Source organism: Ciona intestinalis, chromosome 1, assembly GCF_000224145.3.
Source record: "Ciona intestinalis chromosome 1, KH, whole genome shotgun sequence".
Taxonomy (NCBI): Eukaryota; Metazoa; Chordata; class Ascidiacea; order Phlebobranchia; family Cionidae; genus Ciona; species Ciona intestinalis.
The window spans coordinates 322,406-328,516 of record NC_020166.2 but is presented as its reverse complement, the minus strand read 5'-3'; positions in this window follow the sequence as shown (position 1 = coordinate 328,516).

Below are 6,111 nucleotides of genomic sequence, written 5' to 3'. Positions count from 1 at the left end.
CATTTTCTTCTTTTTTATTTTCCTCCGATAAGTAACTCCATCGTGCCTTGGTCTCGGGATCGGGATCTCACTGACTTTAACTTCTACTTTCCGCTCCTCACACTGCACAGAAGATGCGGGAACATCACCATCCACCCCCCCGCATCCATGCCCAATCCTCTCAGCTCCTGGAGGATCGGAGAAGCCAGCTGCCGTGATCACTTCCTCGAAGAAATTCTCGGCTCCGACCTGGATCATCTCCTCGTCATCGGATGCGAGATTTTCATCTTTCTCGATCGAGGATTTACTCTTCACTCTTGCCGCTACAACAGCTCCCTCATGTGGTCGTATAATGTGCGACAACTCAAGCAGGGAGTTGTGTGCTCGCTCAACCGAATCATGTACAGGTGAAGAAACAGCTGGCAACACTGTTTTCCCAGTGTTGACCAACACCTTTTGTTCCGTTGCGTTATCTAGTATGAATTATCATTGTACACAATATACAGTAAGGATCTGGTGCTACGAAAGCACATCAGACAAAAACAAGTCCAACCAATTGTTTAACAAAGATATATTTCGCCTAAATGGCATCGTCAGTCTCTTATTCAAAAGAATCAATTACTTTATTTCTTTACACAAGAATTGTTTAACTCTATGAGCACCAGATCAGGTATTAATTACAATTATACAGAATATATTAATAATATATACTGATACTACCAGGCATAATTCTTGTATTTTGTCTCTTCCGGCAAGAATTTTGCTGACCGAGATTAAAACGATACAAACAGAACGTCTTACGCTGGTCGGCAAAATTCTTGTCTGATTCCCAAAAACAAGTACAATAATCCCTACTATACATTAAACTTACCTTGGTGATCACTACTTGTTTTCCCTTGTCTTTGTTTGCTATATCTATGTACAGTGTGTGTAGGGTGGGTGGTATGGCTTGGCAAACCTGGGGAATATGTTTATATCAGCACATTGGAATTTGGTAGTATTCTAATACTTAGTACCGATAACAGCCGATAAATACAGATTCAGATAGTTTATTCAGATTAATAACGTTTAATTTTATTCAGTTTACCAACCCAGAGATGGGTAGGGTGGCTGTTATGGGTTGTCAAACCTGCGAAAACATAATTTTATAAGCATAAATACCCGAATACCTCTGAGGTTTGGGTTCAAGACCCACCGCTGCTACCGTTACAGAGGACATACATTCATAAATCAGAAAATATAAATGGGTTTAGTATAATTCATTTTAATCTATTAGTTTTGGAGATAGCATTCCAACTTTATAGAAATAACTCCCACCTTTCATATCTTCGTAACTTTTTCTTTGCTTGTTTGGTCGAGGGGGTAAATTTGTTCTGCATGAAAATACTTTTATATAAATGAAATTTATTTCGTCTCTTCCGTCACGATAAAGGAGAACGGAAGAGTTACAAAAGTGCTAAAAGACGTGCTGATCGTGTTTTAAACAATTAACAACGGTATATGGAAGTCTAGAGGATACGGTTTTATAATTCTTTAAATGTTCTTTGTTTGCTACCAAATGTGACAAGTTAATAGAATGAAAAGGTTTCCCATCTTCCCCCACCCCTACTATATATATTGTACCTGTTTTATATGATAAACACTTGTGTAAGCTTACCTGGCACAGTTTGTAGAATCCTGAGGATACATTGTTTCATTACACGGCACTTCTGTGATAGAAATTTGATAAGTTTAGTTGATTAAATCGCTTATGGGTTACCGCGTATGTAATTTGAACAAAACTAAATCTTTGTGATAATTTAAACAACCCATTAATGACCACTGGGTTGGAGCAATTGCCCTTAAAGTGTCTTGCCCAAGGACACATACGCCCACAATTGTAGCAACGACGAGCTCGTAAACTGTAGACTAAAGGTGTTTGCCACACCGGGTATGTGCTCACATGTAAGGCCAGCGCAAGTTTGTATTCATGGACATTGGCATAAATTTATTTTGAATTTCGCTGTTGTAACTATTGTCTATTTGGTAAGATGGGTTGCAGTTAAACTGGGGTAAATTTATTAGGAGGGTAAATTCCCCGTATTAAGAGGGTAAATGAGTTACAAATCAAAATCCACATCAGTTGTTGGAAGCGCAAAATTGTGCCAATTGCAGTACTTTACCAGACATTGAACAACTCGTTGCCAAAAAGCAAGCACATCCGTTGCATTAAATATAACTGATGTAGTTAGCTGTTTCCGCTGTTTATAAATGGCCGCTATATTACATATTAGGGGGAAATCTGATAAGCTCTTTGTTTAAAAGGTAAATCATACAAAAAGTTTGCGCTATAATGCCCAGTTATGCCAATTGCCATGATTAAAAACTTGTACTGACGCTGTTGTAAGTATTTTAAAAGTGCGCCTACCGTGAAAAACATTTTGTGACAATGTAACTTAGAAGAAAGTTTCAGCTTCACCTGTAACAGTGCATTGAATGCCTGGTACTTTAGCAGCAGCAGTAGGAACAGGTATATAACCTCCATATGACGATGGTGGAGAAGTTAAAGAAGGTTCTCTACGTTCATCCAACTTGTTTATTCCTGTTGAGTGAGTTTTTAAACAGTTATAAAAAAAAAGAATTTTTTGTTACAGGTTGTTTTTATATAATGGAAAAACATTTTCTTTTCATGTATTTTCAATTAAACATGACATTTTTTTTTCGAAGAAGCGCAAAAAGTTATCAAATCTAAAAAGTATAAAAAATGTACAAATCACCTTTTTTTACAAATTTAAAAAAAAAACAATAACGAATAAAAATATGTTAACTACCTTGTTCTGTGGACATTCCTGAAAGTAGATATTCCCCTGGAGAGCTTTTATATTCACTTAGATCAGGATAAGGACTTGTTCTGTTTACCCCGGTATTATCTACTGTATATGTTCTTACGCTGGTTGCTTGGACCACATCGGAATATTTTCGATGGTTTTTATTTTTACCAAGCAAAAGTTGGAGTTCCGCTTCAGTGAGAATGTTTTCGTCGCTTTCAGTCAGTGAGGGTTGCCTGGGGGATGAATTATAGTAACAGCAATAATCAAAGTTATGACAACATTGTTGCTGCTACCATTGTGGGCGTATGTGTCATGGGCAAGACACTTAACGGCAATTGCTCCAACCCAGTGGTCACTAATGGGTTGTTCAAACTGTCAGCTAAAAACTAAAATATTCCCCCACGAAGTTATATAAGCAGTAACTTGCACAAGGTGTATGAAACAAAACACCTGTGTTATAACGACTGTTGTGCCACGCCAGATAGGCCTTTTGTCACAAATACACGAATAGGTTGTCTAAATTGCCAGCCATACAGGAAAAAAATCACCCACAAAGTTACATGTGCGATAACTTGTAAGCTGGCACAACGTGTATTGTTACTATGTAATCAAATGCATACCTTAACTATGGTCTAGATTTCAGCAAGCATAAATTTGAAACAATGAGATTTTATAATAAGTTTTTAAGCTTTTCATTTTTATTCAATCGCAACTTACCTTTTAATTACGTAATCGGTAACTTTTGTATTCGCAACAAAATTCCTGCAACAAATAATAGAAGTAATTGACCTGTTACACTAAAACCCAATGGTCACTGATGAGTTGTCTGAACAGAAGTCATACATAAAACAATCACCTACAAAATTACATACGTGGTAACTTGTAAGCGGACAGGTGTATGAAACAGAACATCCGTGTTATAACGACTGTCGTTACCTCACCATGCGAGGATAAATAAGTAACATACGTTGTAACTTGTAAGCGGGCACAAGGTGTATGAAACAGAACATCCGAGTTATAACGACTGTCGTTACCTCACCATGCGAGGATAAATAAATTACACCCATTCATACAGATAACTACAGTTAATCCACCCACCCAATATCTTGGTTACTTTTACAATCATAATAACCAAGCAAGCTGCTGTTGACGGAGTCGGTATCCAGTAGTTCGGGGTGTACGTAGCCAGCTTCTTCATCTCTGGGGGGGGGTGTTATAGTATGTTATTATTATTATGGAACGTATGTTATAATATGTTATAGTAGGGGGGAATATATGTATTTACCTTTGACCCACAACAGCAGATGGAGCAAAAATCTTTCTAAACTTGATATTAATAAAATAATAGTCAGATTGATTTTTAACGTTTAAAAACAAATTTGTCTCTTATTGGGGTGACGTAGCCTTCTTCCAAGGTTATAATATGGCTTGCGTTAATAACATTGTGCTTACCTGCAAATATGGTATAAATTATGTTAATATGGTTTTACTCACAGAAAGTTTTTAGTTCTTTTGTTTTGCATTAAAGATTCAACTCCACTGTTGTTTTCCAATGTGGATAGTTTACTGTGGGTGGAACCACAATATTAGTGGAAAATTCAACCTGTTTCACTTTCATAATAACGTATAGTCATATACCACCACCATAGGCACCAAACCTGGGGTGGCAGGGTTGGCAGGCCAACCCTGGATTTTCTGCACTGCATTAACCAGTAAACATTACAACCAATAAGTTAGATTTGTTTTACAGGATTGTGTGTCTGACTATCCCTGCCTCCCCTGTGTTTATATAAAGATTGAAGCATATGCACCACATACAAAAGCTTGGTGAGTAAAAACATTAATAAGTTGTCTAAATTGTCAGCCATACAGAAAAACAAACACTCACAAAGTTACATACGTGGTAACTCGTAAGCGGGCATGAGGTGTATGAAACAGAACACCCGTGTTATAACGACTGTCATTTCCCGTCATGTGAGGATAAATAAGTTACATACGTGGTAACTCGTAAGCGGGCATGAGGTGTATGAAACAGAACACCCGTGTTATAACGACTGTCGTTGCCCCGCCATGCAAAGATAAATAAGTTACACATGTGGTAACTTGTAAGCGGGCACAAGGTGTATGAAACAGAACACTTGTGTTATAACAACTATCTTTTCTGTCCATGATAAATTAAGTCACACTTATTCATTCATTCAACAGTAACAACACCAATTACCTTGGTGAATAGTTAGTAGCGTTACTAACATTCGCAACTGCAGGTTGAATCTTAGACTTCGGACTCTCTGTAGTTAGAACTGGTTAAACATAATTTGGTACAAAGGATAAAAATACACAATGTATATATAAATATTTTTAAAGTATATATTGATGAACTTAATTTATAGTATATATATATTTTTCTTTGTTTCAGTAAATTTGAACAATAATCTTACCTTGTCTTGTAAACGAGCTACGATTCATGTTTTGATTTTGTTTCGGTTCTCGTCCCATGGTCTGTAATGTTATGAAAATATAGATGGCTAACATCTGAATGTATCTTATTATCACCGCGTGGCCAGAAAACGACAGTCGTTATAACACAGATGTTTTGTTTCATACACCTCAGGCCCGCTTACGAGTTACCACGTATGTAACTTTGTGGGTGATTAGTTTCCATATGGATGATAATTTGGACAACCCATTAGTGACCACTGGGTTGGAGCAATTGCTGTTAAGTATCTTGCCCAAGAACTCATACACCCACAATGGTAGCAGCGTCGAGCTTTGAACCCATTACCTCAGAGCTAAAGGAAGGTGCGCTAACCACGCCGCCAGAATAAACAGCAGGAACATAAAATGAATAAACACCCCATACTTACATGGGCACCAACCACAGTTGAATTGAACGGTTTCTTGTGTTGGATCCTCCTCATGCTGTCAATGCACGTAACGTTGGTGATCACAGGAGATGAACTGAATGAAAATTCTCACAGTTTAAGGTGTTGGTAAAAATATAGCAAAAACAAAGTTAGTTGAATGAATAACTTATTTATCCTCGCTAGCGGGGCAACGACAGTCGTTACAATACGGGTGTTTTGTTTCATACACCTTGTTCCAGCTTATGAGTTACCACGTATGTAACTTATTTATCCTCACATGGTGGGGCAACAACAGTCGTTATAACACGGGTGTTCTGTTTCATACACCTCGTGCCCGCTAACGAGTTACCACGGAAATGTTAAGTTATGAATGTGAATGAATGAATGTAACCTACTTTATCCTCGCGTGGCCGGAAAACGACAGTCGTTATCACACGGGTTTAACACCTCGTGCCAGC